This window comes from Nycticebus coucang, chromosome X (assembly GCF_027406575.1).
Source record: "Nycticebus coucang isolate mNycCou1 chromosome X, mNycCou1.pri, whole genome shotgun sequence".
Classification (NCBI taxonomy): Eukaryota; Metazoa; Chordata; class Mammalia; order Primates; family Lorisidae; genus Nycticebus; species Nycticebus coucang.
The window spans coordinates 56,771,452-56,793,409 of NC_069804.1; the positions used below are offsets into that span (position 1 = coordinate 56,771,452).

The 21,958-nt window shown below is 37.8% G+C and overlaps 1 protein-coding gene across 2 annotated transcripts in view; it reads right to left on the bottom strand.

Moving 5' to 3' along the window:
• SHROOM4 (shroom family member 4) overlaps positions 1–21,958 on the bottom strand; it is a 369,471-nt gene that overhangs the window by 13,956 nt on the left and 333,557 nt on the right. The gene's annotated exons all lie outside the window — the stretch shown is intronic.

The window sequence follows — 21,958 nt, forward strand, 5'->3', positions numbered from 1 at the left end:
ATATAATCTTCCAAAACAAGGAGATAATGATTAATTAATGTATCTTTTTGAGATAACTACAGAGGCAGTGGCTTTTAAAGCTACATCATTTATTATATACCAAAATAAATTCCAGATCAAAAGTTATGGATATGTGTATATATAATTTTAATATATTTATATATTTTGGGTATATATGGTATACTTATGAGAAAAAACTATCAGAAAATTTAAAAGTCAATCATTTGTTAGGTGAAATTAGATTCTTAACTTCTAAGTGACAGAAGAATATCTCCAAGGAACAGAAGTACAGGTTTATTGAATATGTATAAAAGTCAAACTTCTGTAAAATAAAGAGTGACCAAAATTAAAAGACATCTCTTTAGCTTCAGAGGATAAAGAGTTAAGCCCTCAAAGCCATGAGATCTGGTTTCCTGCTGCAGCCTGACAGCAATCAGCATCAAGCTAAGTCTTGCCCAGTGACAGGAAATTCCAGGGGTTCCATTAAATTATCAGACAGAATGTCTATTCAATAGTCATGCTGAAGACTGGGAATATTTCCTGAAAAAATAATAATACACATAATGGTAGCCAAGCTCAGAAAGAAATGGAAAACAAAATATCCCTCATATCCTGCCCTAGCTCATCACTCATATGGATCAGAAATTCATATCCAGACATACCCCCTGTCTTCTCATTTGGGCCTTAGCATATCTTTAGATCCTTAAGATCATAACAATCCCTTGTGTGCAAACTGTTTCACCTGCATGTCCCCTTATGAAAGAAAACAAAAACAAAAAAGATGATAAATGAGAGGAAAGTGAAAGAATGATAAATGTGTACCAGGCAGAGGCCTTTCCTGACTACCTTATCCAAAATAGAGATCACTTGTTCTTAATTATTCTCATTCTACTTTTGTTCTTTCTCAGAGCATTAATCTCTACCTGCCTATTTTTAATTGTTTATTTATACAATTATGTGATATAACGTGTTATATCTTTAATTGTTTATTTTGTATTCTACTCTCTAATGAAAATGTAAGCTCCATGAGGGCGAGGATCTTGTCTTAATCGTCTTATTTTTAGTGCCTGGCACACAGTAGGTATTCAGTGAATATTTGTTTAATAAGTGAATTGATGTCAAAATTTGAAAAACAAGAATTATGATACTCATACCATAAAAATGTTGACTCAAAGTCAAAAAGCAATAAATAAGACAAAGCAGGGAACTATAATGCCAATAACTAGAGTACATGATGAAGATCTATGTTCTCTGAATTTTTATTTACCAATAAGCATAGAGTTAAAATTCATTTAAAAACTATAGAAAATGCAAAAGTAGATAAAAACAGAAATATGAAACTAATTCAGCTGATGACAGGTCATGACAGTCAAAAACTAGGATAATGGAAAATTTAAACTTAATACACTAAAAATAGACCCTACTTCTTTTTTTCCTGTGATCCATTGAGAATTTTTTAATTGATCATACGTTGAGTCAGAAAGTGGTAGTACAGACCACGTTCTCTAATCACAATACATTAACAGTAAAGGTTAATAACAAAAATAAAAATGAAAAATCTCTAGCATGTAGAAAATAAACAGGGAAAAAACCCTTCACGTTAGCCAAAGAGGAAATCTAATCTGAAACTGTAGAATACCTAAAAAACGACAACGGAAATAGAGGATATGGTTGACTAAAGCAGTAGTCAAATGAATTTTGTGGCCTTAAACATTTATATTAATATAGAAGAATAAATTAAAACAAATTAATTAAGCATTCAACAAAAGAAGTTAAGAAAGGAATTACAAAAGTAAACCTAAACAAAGCAGAAAAGTAAAATTACTGACATAAATTAATATACTAGAAAACAAGTGACAGGACTAATAATTAATGCCAAAAACCAATTCTTTGCAAGAAAATATAAAACAATAAAATGGGCAAACCACTTGATAATCTATTTAAAAAACCCAAACACAGGGCGCTGGCCCCATATATTGGAGGTGGTGGGTTCAAACCTGACCCCAGCCAAAAACTGCAAAACAAACAAACACACAAGATTATAAATGGAAAAATAATAATAGTTACAGAGTAAATGAAAAGAATGAGAGAATAATTTGCTTTACTCTATGAAAACATATCTGAAACTTGGAGTGCTTTTCTACAAAAACAAAAATTACCAAAACTGATTACAGATGAATAAGCATATCAAAACCCACAAGTAACCATAGGAAAAAAATTATAAATTTGACCCCCCACTCCAAAATAGCACAATCACATAGTCTTGTGTTAATTCTATTGACCATCAAGGAAAATATAAAAATAATGTTATTTACACTTTTTAGACCATGGGATCTAGATAATAGGGAGAAAAAGATTTCTGCATAAATTGATGCCAAAACCCAACAACTAGAACACACATAAAGGAAAACAGGAGACCGATCTCATCTAAGAGTACTGATGTAAAAATCTGAAATTAGCAAAGAGAATTCAGGAGGATGTTAAAAATATAATATGCCATGAACAAGTGTGGTGTATCCCAGAAATGTAATATTGGCTCAGTATTAGAAAATCTACTGATATCACTGATAAGATTAACAAAAGGATAAAAGTCATATAACAATTTCCCTAATGCTAAAATATATTTGATAACATTTCAGCATCCATTCTAAACAAAAAACTAACAGAAAAATATGTCCATTTTCCTAACACCATCGTTATCAACATACACTTTTTAATTTAAATTTTTTTTTAAATATTATGGGAGTACAAGAGTTTTGTTAATAAATACACAGTATAATACTAACATCAGGGCTTTCAGTGTGTCCATCATCAGGACAGTGTTCATTATACCCAATAGTTTTTATCCCTCATCTCCCCATCTCCCTTTCTTATTTGCAGCTGTCCTTTATTTCTTTTTGCACCCATGTGCACCCATTGTTTAGCTCCCACTTATTAGTGAGAACATGTGGCATTTGTTTTTCCATTCCTGAGATACTTTACTTAGGATAATGGGCTCCAGTGCCATTAAAGTTGCTGCAAAGGACATTATTTCATTCCTCTTTATGCTGAATAGTACTCCAAGGTGTGTGTGTGTGTGTGTGTGTGTGTGAGTGTGTGTGGTGTGTATGTGTATTTTCTTTCCCTACTCAAATACTGAGGGACACTTCAGCTGATTCCACATCTTTGCAATTGTGCATTGGGCTGTTATAAACTGAGTGCAGGTGTCTTTTTGGTAGAATGATTTCTTTTTAATTGTTTAGGTTGTTTATTTTATTTGTTTCAGGTTAATTGAGGGTACAAAGAATTAGGTTACATTGTTTGCACCTCTTATAACTGTGTCCTGCCCCCAAAGTGTGATAGGCTCAGTGGCGGAATTGCCGGATCAATGGTAGGGTTGTCTTTTTATGTTTTGAGGAATCTCCATTCTGTTTTCCATAGGGGTTGTACTAATCTACAGTCCCATCAACAATGTATCAGCATACCTTTTTCTCTGCATCCACATCAGCATACGTTGTTTTTTTACGTTTTAATGATGGCCATTCTGACAGAGGTAAGATGTAGCTCACTGTGGTTTTAATTTGCATTCTGCTGATGATCAGTGATAGTGCACATTTTTTCATAAGTCTGTTGGCCATTTGGCTGACATTTTTTTTTTTTTTGAGATAGAGTCTCACTCTATTGCCTGGGCTACAGTGCTGTGGCATCAGCCTAGCTCACACCAACCTCAAAATTCTGGGTTCAAGTGATCCTCCTGCCTCAGACTTCTGAGTAGCTGTGACTACAGATGCCTGTCATAATGTGCAGCTAATTCTTCCATTTTTTTTTTTTTTTTTTTTTTTTTTAGTACAGATGGAGTCTCACTCTTGCTCAGGCTAGTCTTGAACTCTTGAGATCAAGGGATCCTCCTGCTTCAGCCTCTCAATGTGCTAGGATTACAGGCTTGGGCCATCATGCCCAGCTTCGCCTGTTTTGGAAAAAATTTTGTTCATGTCTTTTGCCAACTTTTTATGGGATTTTTTTCCTTGCTATTTTGAGTTCTTTACAGATGCTAGAAATTAGTTCCTTGTCAGATGTAGGGTTGGGAATATTTTCTCCCTTTCTGATAGTTGCATGTTTGTTGATTATTTTCTTTGCTGTGCAAAAGCTTTTTAACTTAATTAAGTCCCATTTATTTCTTTAATTTTGTTGCTGTATTTGCCTTTGAGGTCTTAGACATAATTTTTAGCCTATGTCTATGTAAAGAAGACTTTGTCTTATGTTTTAATCCAGAATTGTTAACATCATACATTTTTAAAAACCAAAAGCCAACATTGTGCTTGATGTCAAAACACTAGAAGCATTCCCATTGAAATTAAGAAAAAGGCAAAGGTGGAGGCGGAGCAAGATGGTGGCCGAGTAACAGCTTCCTTGCATCTGGGCACCGTGAGTCTGGGGTAATAGGACTCCAGGCATCTCTGGCTGGTGGGATCTGCCAATCATCACCCCTGCGAGGATACAGGGAGTCAGCGAGAGACTTCTGGACCCCAAGAGGAGGACTAAAACAGTGGGAAACAGGGAAGTGGTCGCATGTGTTCAATGCATCTAAACATGCCCGCAAATGTAAGTTCAGTAGCAGCGAGACTGCAAACCAGAAAGACCTTACCTATGAACTGTTTTGGTGTCTTTGGACTTGGCACTCAGTTGAACTGCCTTGGGGAGAGCCTGAGCGGGAGTGCGGAGAACGTTGGCTGTTGTCTAGGGCCCCAGTCTGAGCCGCTGAGCCAGACGGAGCTAATAGTGTTTGGCTGTGGGTCACAGGGAGCCATTGTGAGTGATCTGCCCCGGCAAGCTCTGCCCTCAGGGTCACAGAGCTAGAATTGGGTGGGAGCAGGTAACCCAGTGGCCAAGTAGCCTAAGGGCGGGGTCTGAGCCGCCTTGCAGCCCTAACCCTCAGGGGCAGAGTGAGACCAGTTTTGGCACACAGGGTAAGTGGATAGCCACTTCAGCAGTGATTCCAGCGACAAGCACTTTCCTGGTAAAGCTTCTGCTCACCAAGTGAACAAGTTCAAAGTGCCTTTTAAGTGAGCTGAAGAGAGATTTAGGGTGTCTACCTGCTGGGGTTTGAGAAATCAGCAGCCTCCAGTCGTATCAGAACTGTGAATAACATCTCATACCCCAGAAGACCACGTGTTGCCCAAACAATATTCAATAACATATACATACTGCTTTGTTTTTGGTTGTGTTTTTTTTTTTCTTTTTTTTTTTGGTTTGGTTGTTTCTTTTTTTTGTTTGTTTATTTTGATGTCGTTGATGCTGTTTTGTTTCTTAAGTTCAACCTTTTCCATACAGATCCTTTTTCTTTCTCAATTTTCCTATTTTAATTATAATTTCCCATTGCTGCCTTTTTCAATAATTAAAACTTCATTTTTGCTAGTGTTTCTACAGCTATTATTTGGTTTTCCACCCAATTTTATCCCATAAAGTTTTCTGTTTGCTTGTTTTGGTTTGATTTATAGCATTTTTGTCGTTCCTCTCTACTTCGTGGAGGTGGGGTACTGTGTCTGATCAGGTTAGCAAAGAGCTGCTGACCTCAAGGGAACCACCCAACTGGGCAACCCCAGAAGGTGAGGATTTTTTAAGGTTGTGTCAAAGTACCCTACTGTACACATATATTGCACTGTCTCCCTCCTTCTCTGCCTCTCTTCTTTTTGTCAATATTCCTTTTACCCACCCCCTCTCCTTTCTCTATTTTTCTTTCTTTTTCTTATCACTTGGTCCTCCTTTCTTTCATCCCTTTTTTGCTCTTCAACCTTATCACCCTTCTGGTTCTGTAACCCTTACTCCAAAGGCACGAGAACTTAAAGAGCAAGAGGAAGTGAAAGGAAAATTAGGGCAAGGAAACTGATAAAAGAAATCACTCATGAGGAAGAATCAGCAGAAAACTCCAGGCAACATGAAGAACCAGTCCAGAACAACCCCACCAAGGGACCATGAGGTAGCTACTGCAGATGATTCCACCTATAAAGAAATGTTAGGAATTACAGAAAGGCAATTTAAACTACACATGTTGAAAACAATGAAAGAAATGATGGAAACAATGAAGGAAACTGCTAATAAAGTGGAAAATAATCAAAAGGAAATCCAAAAACAGAATCAAATAAGAGATGAACGATATGAAGAATATAAAAAGGATATAGCAGAGCTGAAGGAAATGAAACAGTCAACTAGGGAACTTAAAGATGTAATGGAAAGTATCAGCAACAGGTTAGACCATGCAGAAGAAAGAATTTCAGAGGTAGAAGACAAAGTTCTTGAGATAACTCAGATAGTAAAAGAGGCAGAAAAGAAGAGAGAGAAAGCAGAACGTTCACTGTCAGAATTATGGGACTCTATGAAGCGTTCCAACATACGAGTTATAGGAATTCCAGAAGGGGAAGAAGAATGCCCCAGAGGAATGGAAGCCATACTAGAGAATATTATAAAAGAAAATTTCTCAAATATCACCAAAGATTCTGACACATGGCTTTCAGAGTGATATCGGACCCCAGGTCGCCTCAACTCTAACCGAGCTTCACCAAGACACATTGTGATGAACCTGTCCAAAGTCAAGACAAAAGAAAAGATTCTGCAAGCTGCCAGGAGTAAGCGCCAGTTGACCTACAGGGGCAAATCCATCAAGTGACCGCAGACTTCTCTAATGAAACTTTCCAAGCAAGAAGACAATGGTCATCTACCTTTACTCTACTGAAACAGAACAATTTCCAGCGCAGAATTCTGTACCCTGCTAAGCTAAGCTTCAAAATTGACAGAGAAATGAAATCATTTACGGATATACAAACATTGAGGAAATTCGCCACAACAAGACCATCTCTACAGGAAAGACTTCAACCTGTTCTGCACACTGACCACCACAATGGATCAGCAGCAAAGTAAGAACTCAGAAATTAAAGGACAAAACCTAACCTCCACACTGATGCAAAAGATAAAACTAAGCAATGGACTCTCACCAAATAAGACAAATAGAATACTACCACACTTATCAATTATCTCAATAAATGTTAATGGCTTGAATTCCCAACTGAAGAGACATAGATTGGCTGACTGGATTAAAAAACACAAGCCAACCATTTGCTGTCTGCAAGAAACACACCTGGCTTCAAAAGACAATTCAACCTCCGAGTCAAGGGTTGGAAGACAATTTTTCAGGCAAATGGAATTCAGAAGAAAAGAGGAGTTGCAATCTTATTTTCAGATACATGTGGATTTAAAGCAACTAAAGTCAAAAAAGACAAAGATGGTCACTTTATATCGGTCAAGGGAAAAATACAACAAGAAGACATTTCAATTCTAAATATTTATGCACCCAATTTAAATGCTCCCAGATTCTTGAAACAGACCTTACTCAGTCTGAGCAATATGATATCTGATAATACCATAATAACAGGGGACCTTAAAACTCTTCTTACATACCTGGACAGATCCTCTAAACAGAAATTAAACAAAGATATAAGATATTTAAATGAGACCCTAGAACAACTGTGCTTGATAGACGCATATAGAACACTCCATCCCAAAGATAAAGAATATACATTCTTCTCATTACCCCATCGAACATTCTCCAAAATTGATCATATCATGGGACACAAAACAAATATCAACAGAATCAAAAGAATTGAAATTTTACCTTGAATCTTCTCAGACCATAAGGCACTAAAGGTGGAACTCAACCCTAACAAAAATGTTCGAACCACCCAAAGGCATGGAAATTAAACAATCTTCTGTTGAATAACAGATGGGTGCAGGGAGAAATAAAACAGGAAATCATTAACTTCCTTGAGCATAACAACAATGAAGACACAAGCTACCAAAACCTGTGGGATACTGCAAAAGCAGTTTTGAGAGGAAAATTCATTGCTTCAGATGCCTACATTCGAAAAACAGAAAGAAAGCACATCAACAATCTCACAAGAGATCTTATGGAATTGGAAAAAGAAGAACAATCTAAGCCTAAACTCAGTAGAAGAAAAGAAATATCCAAAATCAAATCAGAGATCAATGAAATTGAAAACAAAAGAATCATTCAGAAAATTAATGAAACAAGGAGTTGGTTTTTTGAAAAAATAAATAAAATAGATAAACCATTGGCCAGACTAACGAGGAATAGAAAAGTAAAATCTCTAGTAACCTCAATCAGAAATGATAAAGGGGAAATAACAACTGATCCCACAGAGATATAAGAGATCATCTCTGAATACTACCAGAAAATCTATGCCCAGAAATTTAACAAGGTGAAGAGAATGGATCAATATTTGGAATCACACCCTCTCCGTAGACTCAGCCAGAAAGAAATAGAGCTCCTGAACAGACCAATTTCAAGCACTGAGATCAAAGAAACAATAAAAAATCCTCCAACCATAGATGCCCTGGTCCAGATGGCTTCACACCAGAATTCTATCAAACCTTCAAGGAAGAGCTTATTCTTGTAATGCAGAAATTATTCTAAAAAATTGAGGAAGAAGGAATCTTCCCCAACACGTTCTATGAAGCAAACATCACCCTGATACCAAAACCAGGAAAAGACCCAAACAAAAAGGAGAATTTCAGACCAATCCCACTCATGAATATAGATGCAAAAATTCTCAACAAAATCCTAGCCAATAGATTATAGCTTATCATCAAAAAAGTCATTCATCATGATGAAGTAGGCTTCATCCCAGGGATGCAAGGCTGGTTTAGCATATGCAAGCCCATAAACGTTATCCACCATATTAACAGAGGCAAAAATAAAGATCACATGATCCTCTCAATAGATGCAGAAAAAGCATTTGATAAAATCCAGCATCCTTTTCTAATTAGAACACTGAAGAGTATAGGCATAGGTGGCACATTTCTAAAACTGATTGAAGCTATGTATGACAAAACCATAGCCAATATTTTACTGAATGGAGTAAAACTGAAAGCTTTTCCTCTTAGAACTGGAACTAGACAAGGTTGTCCTCTGTCACCTTTACTATTCAACGTAGTGCTGGAAGTTCTAGCCAATACAATTAGGCAAGACAAGGAAATAAAGGGAATCCAAATGGGAGCAGAGAAGGTCAAACACTCCCTCTTTGCTGACGACATGATCTTATACTTAGAGAACCCCAAAGACTCAACCACAAGACTCCTAGAAGTCATCAAAAAATACAGTAATGTTTCAGGATATAAAATCAATGTCCACAAGTCAGTAGCCTTTGTATACACCAATAACAGTCAAGATGAGAAGCTAATTAAGGACATAACTCCCTTCACCATAGTTTCAAAGAAAATGAAATACCTAGGAATATACCTAACGAAGGAGGTGAAGGACCTCTATAAAGAAAACTATGAAATCTTCAGAAAGGAACTAGCAGAGGATATTAACAAATGGAAGAACATACCATGCTCATGGATGGGAAGAATCAACATTGTTAAAACGTCTATACTACCCAAGCAATCTACCTATTCAATGCCATTCCTATCAAAATACCAACATCGTACTTTGAAGATTTGGAGAAAATGATTCTGCGTTTTGTATGGAACCAGAAAAAACCCCATATAGCTAAGGCGGTTCTTAGTAGCAAAAATAAAACTAGGGGCATCAGCATACCAGATTTTAGTCTGTACTACAAAGCCATAGTGCTCAAGACGGCATGGTACTGGCACAAAAACAGAGACATAGACACTTGGAATCGAATTGAAAACCAAGAAATGAAACTAGCATTTTACAACCACCTAATCTTTGATAAACCAAACAAGAACATACCTTGGGGGAGAGACTCCCTATTCAATAAATGGTGTTGGGAGAACTGGATGTCCACATGTAAAAGACTGAAACTGGGCCCACACCTTTCCCCACTCACAAAAATTGATTCAAGATGGATAAAGGACTTAAATTTAAGGCATGAAACAATAAAAATACTGAAAGAAAGCACAGGAAAAACACTGGAAGATATTGGCCTGGGGAAAGACTTCATGAAGAAGACTGCCATGGCAATTGCAACAACAACAAAAATAAACAAATGGGACTTCATTAAACTGAAAAGCTTCTGTACAGCTAAGGAGACAATAACCAAAGCAAAGAGACAACCTACACAATGGGAAAGGATATTTGCATATTTTCAATCAGACGAAAGCTTGATAACTAGGATCTATAGAGAACTCAAATTAATCCACATGAAAAAAGCCAACAATCCCATATATCAATGGGCAAGAGACATGAATAGAACTTTCTCTAAAGACGACAGACGAATGGCTAACAAACACATGAAAAAATGTTCATTGTCTCTATATATTAGAGAAATGCAAATCAAAACAACCCTGAGATATCATCTAACCCCAGTGAGAATGGCCCACATCACAAAATCTCAAAACTGCAGATGCTGGCATAGATGTGGAGAGAAGGGAATACTTTTACACTGCTGGTGGGACTGCAAACTAGTACAAAATTTGTGGAAGGAAGTATGGAGAAACCTCAAAGCACTCAAGCTAGACCTCCCATTTGATCCTGCAATCCCTTTACTGGGCATCTACCCAGAAGGAAAAAATCCTTTATCATAAGGACACTTGTACTAGACTGTTTATTACAGCTCAATTTACAATCGCCAAAATGTAGAAACAGCCTAAATGCCCACCAACCCAGGAATGGATTAACAAGCTGTGGTATATGTATACCATGGAATACTATTCAGCCATTAAAAAAAATGGAGACTTTACATCCTTCGTATTAACCTGGATGGAAGTGGAAGACATTATTCTTAGTAAAGCATCACAAGAATGGAGAAGCATGAATCCTATGTACTCAATTTTGATATGAGGACAATTAATGACAATTAAGGTTATGGGGGGAGCAGAAAGAGGGACGGAGGGAGGGGGTTGGGGCCTTGGTGTGTGTCACACTTTATGGGGGCAAGACATGATTGCAAGAGGGACTTTACCTAACAATTGCAATCGGTGTAACCTGGCTTATTGTACCCTCAATGAATCCCCAACAATAAAAAAAAAAAAAAAGAAAAAGGCAGAGTTGCTCACTTTCTCCACTAGTATTTAATGTTGTTCTGAAGGTACTAGATAATGAAATTTGACAAGATAAAAATATAATTATTAGAAGGGGGATGTGTTCTTACTGTATATAGATTATATGATTATTTGTATTGAAAATTGAAGAAATGTAAATACAAATAATAATGAAACTTTTAATTTTATTTATTTATTTATTTAGAGACAGTGTCTTACTATGTCGCCCTGGGTAGAGTGTTGTGATGTCACAGCTCACAGCAACCTCAAACTCTTGGGCTTAAGTGATTCTCTTGCCTCAGCCTCCCAAGTAGCTGGGACTATAGGCACCACAATACGTGGCAATTTTTTTTGTTGTTGTTGCAGTTTTTGGCCAGGGCTGGGCTTGAACCCACCACCTCTGGCATCTGGGGCCACACCCTACTCCTTTGAGCCACAGGCACCTCCCACACCCAGCTATTTTTTTGTTGCAGTTGTCATTGTTGTTTAGCTGGCCTGGGCTGGGTTCAAATCCGCCAGCCTCAGTGTATGTGGCTGGCGCTGTAACCACTGAACTATGGGCACCAAGCCAATAATGAAACTTTTTAAAATGAAAATATTAAAGAATTGATGCGTGTGGAAGGAAACAGGTGATATCATATAGTGTTGGTGTGAGTGGAAATTAGTGTAACCCCTATGGAGGGCAATTTTGAAGGAAAAGAAGGTAAAATGTGCATATCCTTTGACCAAGCAATTTAACTTCCAGGGATTTATCCTACAGATACATTCCAACATGAATACAGAGTGAAATGCATGAGGATGTTCACTATCGCTTTGTGTGTAATCAGAAGAGAATGGAAACAAGTGCCTTTTCATAGGAACTAAATAAAATAGGAACTATCTAAATACAGAATCCTGTTAAAGTTATTGAAGCATATCTACATGTAATAAATAACAATCACTAAAATAAAAAAGCAAGATAAAAAAAAATAAATAAATAAATAAAGATAAAAAATAAAAAAATGTGACGAATATAAATGTCTTAACACAATAACTAAGAAAATGCCGTGAAGGCTATGTTAACCAGTTTGATGAAAATATTTCAAATTGTATATAAAACCATCACATTGTACCCCGTGATTGCATTAATGTACACAGCTATGATTTAATTAAAAAAAAAGAAAAAAGAAAAATGAGTGTAATATGTTCTCATTTTTGTAAAAAGGAGTACGTGTACATGCAGACATGTTATAATACTTTTCTGGAAGGATATGTGAGAAACTGCTTTTAATGTTTTCTTCTGAAGAATTATATTGATGGTTTCATGTAAGATTTTCTTTTTTTTTATTAAATCATAGCTGTGTACATTAATGCAATAATGAGGCACCATACACTGTTTTATAGACCTTTTGACACATTTTCATCACACTGGTTAACATAGCCTTCCTGGATTACACCTTCGGTGCATGTAAGATTTTCTTATAGTACCAGTGTGCATGTGTGTGTATACATATGTGTGTATACACTGAACACATGTATTACTTTTTAAATTAAAAATTAAAGAATTACATTATTTTTTCGGGGGCGGAGCAAGATGGCAGCCGAGTAACAGCTTCCTTGCATCTGGGCACCGTGAGTCTGGGGAGATAGGACTCCAGGCATCTCTGGCTGGTGGGAACTGCCTATCATCACTCCTATGAGGATACAGGGAGTCAGCGAGAGACTTCTGGACCCCAAGAGGAGGACTAAAACAGTGGAAAACCGGCAAGTGGTCGTGTGTGTTCAACCCGTCTAAACCCGCCCACAACTGTAAGTTCAGTAGCAGCGAGACTGCAAACCAGAAAGGCCTTACCTGTGAACTCTTTTGATGTCCTTGGACTTGGCACTGAGTTGAACTGCCTTGGGGAAGGCCTGAGTGGGAGTGCGGAGAACTTTGGCCGTTGTCTAGGGCCCCAGTCTGAGCCGCTGAGCCAGACGGAGCTAATAGTGTTTGGCGGTGGGTCACACGGATCCATTGTCAGTGATTTGCCCTGGCAAGCTCCGCCCTCAGGGTAGCAGAGCTAGAAACGGGTGGGAGCTGGTAACCCAGCAACCAAGTAGCCTAAGGGTGGGGTCTGAGCCGCCTTGCAGCCCTAACCCTCAGGGGCAGAGTGAGACCGGTTTTGGCACACTGAGTAAGTGGATAGCCACTTCAGCAGTGATTCCAGCGAGAAAGCTGGGAAAGCTTCTGCTCAGCAAGTTTACAAGTTCAAAGTGCCTTTTAAGTGGGCTGAAGAGAGATTTAGGGTGTCTACCTGCTGGGGTTTGAGAAATCAGCAGCCTCCAGTCGTATCAGAACTCTGACTAACATCTCATACCCCAAAAGACCACGTGTTGCCCAGACAATATTCAACAACATATACAAACTGCTTTGTTTTTGGTTGTGTATTTTTTTTTCTTTTTTTTTTTTTTGTTTGGTTGGGTTTTTTTGTTTGTTTATTTTGACGTTGTTGATGTTCTTTTCTTTCTTAATTTCAATCTTTTCCATACAGATCCCTTTTTCTTTCTCAATTTTTCTAGTTTAATTATAATTTCCCATTGCTGCCTTTTTTAATAACTACAACTTCATTTTTGCTAGTGTTTCTACCGCTATCACTTGGTTTTTCACCCAATTTTATCGCCATAAAGTTTTCTGTTTGCTTGTTTTGGTTTGATTTATAGCATTTTTGTCTTTCCTCTCTACTTGGTGGAGGTGGGGTACTGTGTCTGACCAGGTTAGCAAAGAGCTCCTGACCTCAAGGGAACCACCCAACTGGGCACCCAACCCCCAGAAGGTGGGGTTTTTTAAGGTTGTGTCAAAGTACCCTACTGTACATCTATATTGCCCTGTCTCCCTCTTTCTGTGCCTCTCTTCTTTTTGTCAATATTCCTTATCCCTACCCCCTCTCCTTTCTCTATCTTTCTTTTTTTTCTTATCACTCGGTCCTCCTTTCTTTCATCCCTTTTTTGCTCTTCAACCTTCTCACCTTTCTGGTCCTGTAACCCTTAGTCCACAGGCACAAGAACTTAAAGAGCAAGAGGAAGTGAAAGGAAAATTAGGGCAAGGAAACAGATAAAAGAAATCACTCATGAGGAAGAATCAGCAGAAAACTCCAGGCAACATGAAGAACCAGTCCAGAACAACCCCGCCAAGGGACCATGAGGTAGCTACTGCAGAGGATTCCACCTATACAGAAATGTTAGGAATGACAGAAAGGGAATTTAGAATACACATGTTGAAAACAATGAAAGAAATGATGGAAACAATGAAGGAAACTGCTAATAAAGTGGAAAATAATCAAAAGGAAATCCAAAAACAGAATCAAATCAGAGATGAACGATATGAAGAATATAAAAAGGATATAGCAGAGCTGAAGGAAATGAAACAGTCAATCAGGGAACTTAAAGATGGAATGGAAAGTATCAGCAACAGGTTAGACCATGCAGAAGAAAGAATTTCATAGGTAGAAGACAAAGTTTTTGAGATAACTCAGATAGTAAAAGAGGCAGAAAAGAAGAGAGAGAAAGCAGAACGTTCACTGTCAGAATTATGGGACTTTATGAAACGTTCCAACATACGAGTTATAGGAATTCCAGAAGGGGAAGAAGAATGCCCCAGAGGAATGGAAGCCATACTAGAGAATATTATAAAAGAAAATTTCCCAAACATCACCAAAGATTCTGACACACTGCTTTCAGAGGGATATCGGACCCCAGGTCGCCTCAACTCTAACCGAGCTTCTCCAAGACACATTGTGATGAACCTGTCCAAAGTCAAGACAAAAGAAAAGATTCTGCAAGCTGCCAGGAGTAAGCGCCAGTTGACCTACAGGGGCAAATCCATCAGAGTGACCTCAGACTTCTCTAATGAAACTTTCCAAGCAAGAAGACAATGGTCATCTACCTTTAATCTACTTAAACAGAACAATTTTCAGCCCAGAATTCTGTACCCTGCTAAGCTAAGCTTCAAAATTGATGGAGAAATCAAATCATTTACGGATATACAAACACTGAGGAAATTCACCACAACAAGACCAGCTCTACAGGGAATACTTCAACCTGTTCTGCACACTGACCACCACAATGGATCAGCAGCAAAGTAAGAACTCAGAAATCAAAGGACAGAACCTAACCTCCACACTGATGCAAAAGATAAAACTAAGCAATGGACTCTCACCAAATAAGACGAATAGAATACTACCACACTTATCAATTATCTCCATAAATGTTAATGGCTTGAATTCCCCACTGAAGAGACATAGATTGGCTGACTGGATTAAAAAACACAAGCCATCCATTTGCTGTCTGCAAGAAACACACCTGGCTTCAAAAGACAAATTAAAGCTCCGAGTCAAGGGTTGGAAGACAATTTTTCAGGCAAATGGAATTCAGAAGAAAAGAGGAGTTGCAATCTTATTTTCAGATACATGTGGATTTAAAGCAACTAAAGTCAAAAAAGACAAAGATGGTCACTTTATATTGGTCAAGGGAAAACTACAACAAGAAGACATTTCAATTCTAAATATCTATGCACCAAATTTAAATGCTCCCAGATTCTTGAAACAGACCTTACTCAGTCTGAGCAATATGATATCTGATAATACCATCATAACAGGGGACTTTAACACACCTCTTACAGAGCTGGACAGATCCTCTAATCAGAAATTAAACAAAGATATAAGAGATTTAAATGAGACCCTAGAACAATTATGCTTGATAGACGCATATAGGACACTCCACCCCAAAGATAAAGAATATACATTCTTCTCATCACCCCATGGAACATTCTCCAAAATTGATCATATCCTGGGACACAAAACAAATATCAACAGAATCAAAAGAATTGAAATTTTACCTTGTATCTTTTCAGACCATAAGGCACTAAAGGTGGAACTCAACTCTAACAAAAATGCTCGACCCCATCCAAAGGCATGGAAATTAAACAATCTTCTGTTGAATAACAGATGGGTGAAGGAAGAAATCAAACAGGAAATCACTAACTTCCTTAAGCATAACAACAATGAAGACACAAGCTACCAAAACCTGTGGGATACTGCAAAAGCAGTTTTGAGAGGAAAATTCATCGCTTTAGATGCCTACATTCGAAAAACAGACAGAGAGCACATCAACAATCTCACAAGAGACCTTATGGAATTGGAAAAAGAAGAACAATCTAAGCCTAAACTCAGTAGAAGAAAAGAAATCTCCAAAATCAAATCAGAGATCAATGAAATTGAAAACAAAAGAATCATTCAGAAAATTAATGAAACAAGGAGTTGGTTTTTTGAAAAAATAAATAAAATAGATAAACCATTGGCCAGACTAACTAGAAATAGAAAAGTAAAATCTCTAGTAACCTCAATCAGAAATGATAAAGGGGAAATAACAACTGATCCCACAGAGATACAAGAGATCATCTCTGAATACTACCAGAAACTGTATGCCCAGAAATTTGACAATGTGAAGGAAATGGATCAATATTTGGAATCACACCCTCTCCCTAGACTTGGCCAGGAAGAAATAGACCTCCTGAACAGACCAATTTCAAGCACTGAGATCAAAAAAACAATAAAAAAGCTTCCAACTAAAAAATGCCCTGGTCCAGATGGCTTCACTCCAGAATTCTATCAAACCTTCAAGGAAGAGCTTATTCCTGTACTGCAGAAATTATTCCAAAAAATTGAGGAAGAAGGAATCTTCCCCAACACATTCTATGAAGCAAACATCACCCTGATACCAAAACCAGGAAAAGACCCAAACAAAAAGGAGAATTTCAGACCAATCTCACTCATGAATATAGATGGAAAAATTCTCAACAAAATCCTAGCCAATAGATTACAGCTTATCATCAAAAAAGTCATTCATCATGATCAAGCAGGCTTCATCCCAGGGATGCAAGGCTGGTTCAACATACGCAAGTCCATAAACGTTATCCACCATATTAACAGAGGCAAAAATAAAGATCACATGATCCTCTCAATAGATGCAGAAAAAGCATTTGATAAAATCCAGCATCCTTTTCTAATTAGAACACTGAAGAGTATAGGCATAGGTGGCACATTTCTAAAACTGATTGAAGCTATCTATGACAAACCCACAGCCAATATTTTACTGAATGGAGTAAAACTGAAAGCTTTTCCTCTTAGAACTGGAACCAGACAAGGTTGTCCTCTGTCACCTTTACTATTCAACGTAGTGCTGGAAGTTCTAGCCAATACAATTAGGCAAGACAAGGAAATAAAGGGAATCCAAATGGGAGCAGAGGAGGTCAAACTCTCCCTCTTTGCTGACGACATGATCTTATACTTAGAGAACCCCAAAGACTCAACCACAAGACTCCTAGAAGTCATCAAAAAATACAGTAATGTTTCAGGATATACAATCAATGTCCACAAGTCAGTAGCCTTTGTATACACCAATAACAGTCAAGAGGAGAAGCTAATTAAGGACACAACTCCCTTCACCATAGTTTCAAAGAAAATGAAATACCTAGGAATATACCTAACGAAGGAGGTGAAGGACCTCTATAAAGAAAACTATGAACTCCTCAGAAAGGAAATAGCAGAGGATATTAACAAATGGAAGAACATACCATGCTCATGGATGGGAAGAATCAACATTGTTAAAATGTCTATACTTCCCAAAGCAATCTACCTATTCAATGCCATTCCTATCAAAGTACCTACATCGTATTTTCAAGATTTGGAAAAAATGATTCTGCGTTTTGTATGGACCCGGAAAAAACCCCGTATAGCTAAGGCAGTTCTTAGTAACAAAAATAAAGCTGGGGGCATCAGCATACCAGATTTTAGTCTGTACTACAAAGCCATAGTGCTCAAGACAGCTTGGTACTGGCACAAAAACAGAGACATAGACACTTGGAATCGAATTGAACACCAAGAAATGAAACTAACATCTTACAACCACCTAATCTTCGATAAACCAAACAAGAACTTACCTTGGGGGAAAGACTCCCTATTCAATAAATGGTGTTGGGAGAATTGGATGTCTGCGTGTAAAAGACTGAAACTGGACCCACACCTTTCCCCACTCACAAAAATTGATTCAAGATGGATAAAGGACTTAAATTTAAGGCACGAAACAATAAAAATCCTCAAAGAAAGCATAGGAAAAACACTGGAAGATATTGGCCTGGGGGAAGACTTCATGAAGAAGACTGCCATGGCAATTGCAACAACAACAAAAATAAACAAATGGGACTTCATTAAACTGAAAAGCTTCTGTACAGCTAAGGTGACGATAACCAAAGCAAAGAGACAACCCACACAATGGGAAAGGATATTTGCATATTTTCAATCAGACAAAAGCTTGATGACCAGGATCTATAGAGAACTCAAATTAATCCACATGAAAAAAGGAACAATCCCTTATATCAATGGGCAAGAGACATGAATAGAACTTTCTCTAAAGACGACAGACGAATGGCTAACAAACACATGAAAAAATGTTCATCATCTCTATATATTAGAGAAATGCAAATCAAAACATCCCTGAGATATCATCTAACCCCAGAGAAAATGTCCCACATCACAAAATCTCAAAACTGCAGATGCTGGCGTGGATGTGGAGAGAAGGGAACACTTTTACACTGCTGGTGGGACTGCAAACTAGTACAACCTTTCTGGAAGGAAGTATGGAGAAACCTCAAAGCACTCAACCTAGACCTCCCATTCGATCCTGCAATCCCATTACTGGGCATCTACCCAGAAGGAAAAAAATCCTTTTATCATAAGGACACTTGTACTAGACTGTTTATTGCAGCTCAATTTACGATCGCCAAAATGTGGAAACAGCCTAAATGCCCACCAACCCAGGAATGGATTAACAAGCTGTGGTATATGTATACCATGGAATACTATTCAGCCATTAAAAAAAATGGAGACTTTACATCCTTCGTATTAACCTGGATGGAAGTGGAAGACATTATTCTTAGTAAAGCATCACAAGAATGGAGAAGCATGAATCCTATGTACTCAATCTTGATATGAGGACAATTAATGACAATTAAGGTTATGGGGGGGGAAGCAGAAAGAGAGAGGGAGGGAGTGGGGTGGGGCCTTAGTGTGTGTCACACTTTATGGGGGCAGGACATGATTGCAAGAGGGACTTTACCTAGCAATTGCAATCAGTGTAACTGGCTTATTGTACCCTCAATGAATCCCCAACAATAAAAAAAAAAAGAAAAAAAAAAATTAAAGAATTACTATACTTAAGGATGACGGAGAAATAAAGCATAAATCTGATTACATTATACATTTCCCTGCTTGACGCCTACAATATTTATAAAACATGGACCCCTTACTGTGATTTATAAGGTTCTTTAAGATTCTGCCATTACCACACCACCTCCCACACTTTTAGCCTTTATATACTCTGTTCCCTATGAATCATTCTTTTTCTTCATCTTTATCTCACTTACTCTTCAGATTTCCACTTAAATATAATTTCCTTGATGAAGCCTGCCCTGATTCCCCCCCATATTATGGGGTAGGTGTCCAGATTCTGCCCTTACAGCACCCGCTAATTTTCTAGAACAGAATTTCTTATTTGTCTGTCCCTTCCACACGACCATTGTGAGGGTAAAGTCCCTGTCAGATTCACCACTATATCACCAGTATCCACACAGTGCTCGGCATATAGTGGGTGCTCATTAAATATTTATTTAATGAGGAATAAATGCATGTTTCCGTGACTATGGTAGAGGAGAAAAGTTAGATCTCTTTTACTCTAACCTCAGGGCCCAGGTTGCCAAGTAAATGGAACAATAAGTGGCAGGTAATGGAGTTAGAAGCTGCTCAAGTGTTCCAGAATCTGATTGGAATTTTTAGAGTGAGGGGGGACCTGGGATTTCTCTTGAGTCTGTGCAAGTATACTTTTTATTTATTTATTTATTTTTAATTTATTTTTTTTATTGTTGGGGGATTCATTGAGGGTACAATAAACCAGGTTACACTGATTGCAATCGTTAGGTAAAGTCCCTATTGCAATCATGTCTTGCCCCCATAAAGTGTGACACACACCAAGGCCCCACCCACCTCCCTCCTTCCCGCTTTCTGTTTACCCCCCATAACCATAATTGTCATTAATTGTCCTCATATCAAAATTGAGTACATAGGATTCATGCTTCTCCATTCTTGTGATGCTTTACTAAGAATAATGTCTTCCACGTCCATCCAGGTTAATACGAAGGATGTAAAGTCTCCATTTTTCTTTAATGGCTGAATAGTATTCCATGGTATACATATACCACAGCTCGTTAATCCATTCCTGGGTTGGTGGGCATTTAGGCAGTTTCCACATCTTGGCGATTGTAAATTGAGCTGCAATAAACAGTCTAGTACAAGTGTCCTTATGATAAAAGAATTTATTTCCTTCTGGGTAGATGCCCAGTAATGGGATTGCAGGATCAAATGGGAGGTCTAGCTTGAGTGCTTTGAGGTTTCTCCATACTTCCTTCCACAAAGGTTGTACTAGTTTGCAGTCCCACCAACAGTGTAAAAGTGTTCCCTTCTCTCCACATCCACGCCAGCATCTGCAGTTTTGAGATTTTGTGATGTGGGCCATTCTCACTGTGGTTAGATGATATCTCAGGGTTGTTTTGATTTGCATTTCTCTAATATATAGGGACGATGAACATTTTTTCATGTGTTTGTTAGCCATTCGTCTGTCGTCTTTAGAGAAAGTTCTATTCATGTCTCTTGCCCATTGATATATGGGATTGTTGGCTTTTTTCATGTGGATTAATTTGAGTTCTCTATAGATCCTAGTTATCAAGCTTTTGTCTGATTGAAAATATGCAAATTTCCTTTCCCATTGTGTAGGTTGTCTCTTTGCTTTGGTTATTGTCTCCTTAGCTGTACAGAAGCTTTTCAGTTGAATGAAGTCCCATTTGTTTATTTTTGTTGTTGTTGCAATTGCCATGGCAGTCTTCTTCATGAAGTCTTTCCCCAGGCCAATATCTTCCAGTGTTTTTCCTATGCTTTCTTTCAGTATTTTTATTGTTTCATGCCTTAAATTTAAGTCCTTTATCCATCTTGAATCAATTTTTGTGAGTGGGGAAAGGTGTGGGCCCAGTTTCAGTCTTTTACATGTAGACATCCAGTTCTCCCAACACCATTTATTGAATAGGGAGTTTCTCCCCCAAGGTATGTTCTTGTTTGGTTTATCAAAGATTAGGTGGTTGTAAAATGCTAGTTTCATTTCTTGGTTTTCAAATCGATTCCAAGTGTCTATGTCTCTGTTTTTGTGCCAGTACCATGCTGTCTTGAGCACTATGGCTTTGTAGTACAGACTAAAATCTGGTATGCTGATGCCCCCAGTTTTATTTTTGCTACTAAGAACCGCCTTAGTTATACGGGGTTTTTTCTGGTTCCATACAAAACGCAGAATCATTTTCTCCAAATCTTCAAAGTACGATGTTGGTATTTTGATAGGAATGGCATTGAATAGGTAGATTGCTTTGGGAAGTATAGACATTTTAACAATGTTGATTCTTCCCATCCATGAGCATGGTATGTTCTTCCATTTGTTAATATCCTCTGCTAGTTCCTTTCTGAAGATTTCATAGTTTTCTTTATAGAGGTCCTTCACCTCCTTCGTTAGGTATATTCCTAGGTATTTCATTTTCTTTGAAACTACGGTGAAGGGAGTTGTGTCCTTAATTAGCTTCTCATCTTGACTGTTATTGGTGTATACAAAGGCTACTGACTTGTGGACATTGATTTTATATCCTGAAACATTACTGTATTTTTTGATGACTTCTAGGAGTCTTGTGGTTGAGTCTTTGGGGTTCTCTAAGTATAAGATCATGTCGTCAGCAAAGAGGGAGAGTTTGACCTCCTCTGCTCCCATTTGGATTCCCTTTATTTCCTTGTCTTGCCTAATTGTATTGGCTAGAACTTCCAGCACTACGTTGAATAGTAAAGGTGACAGAGGACAACCTTGT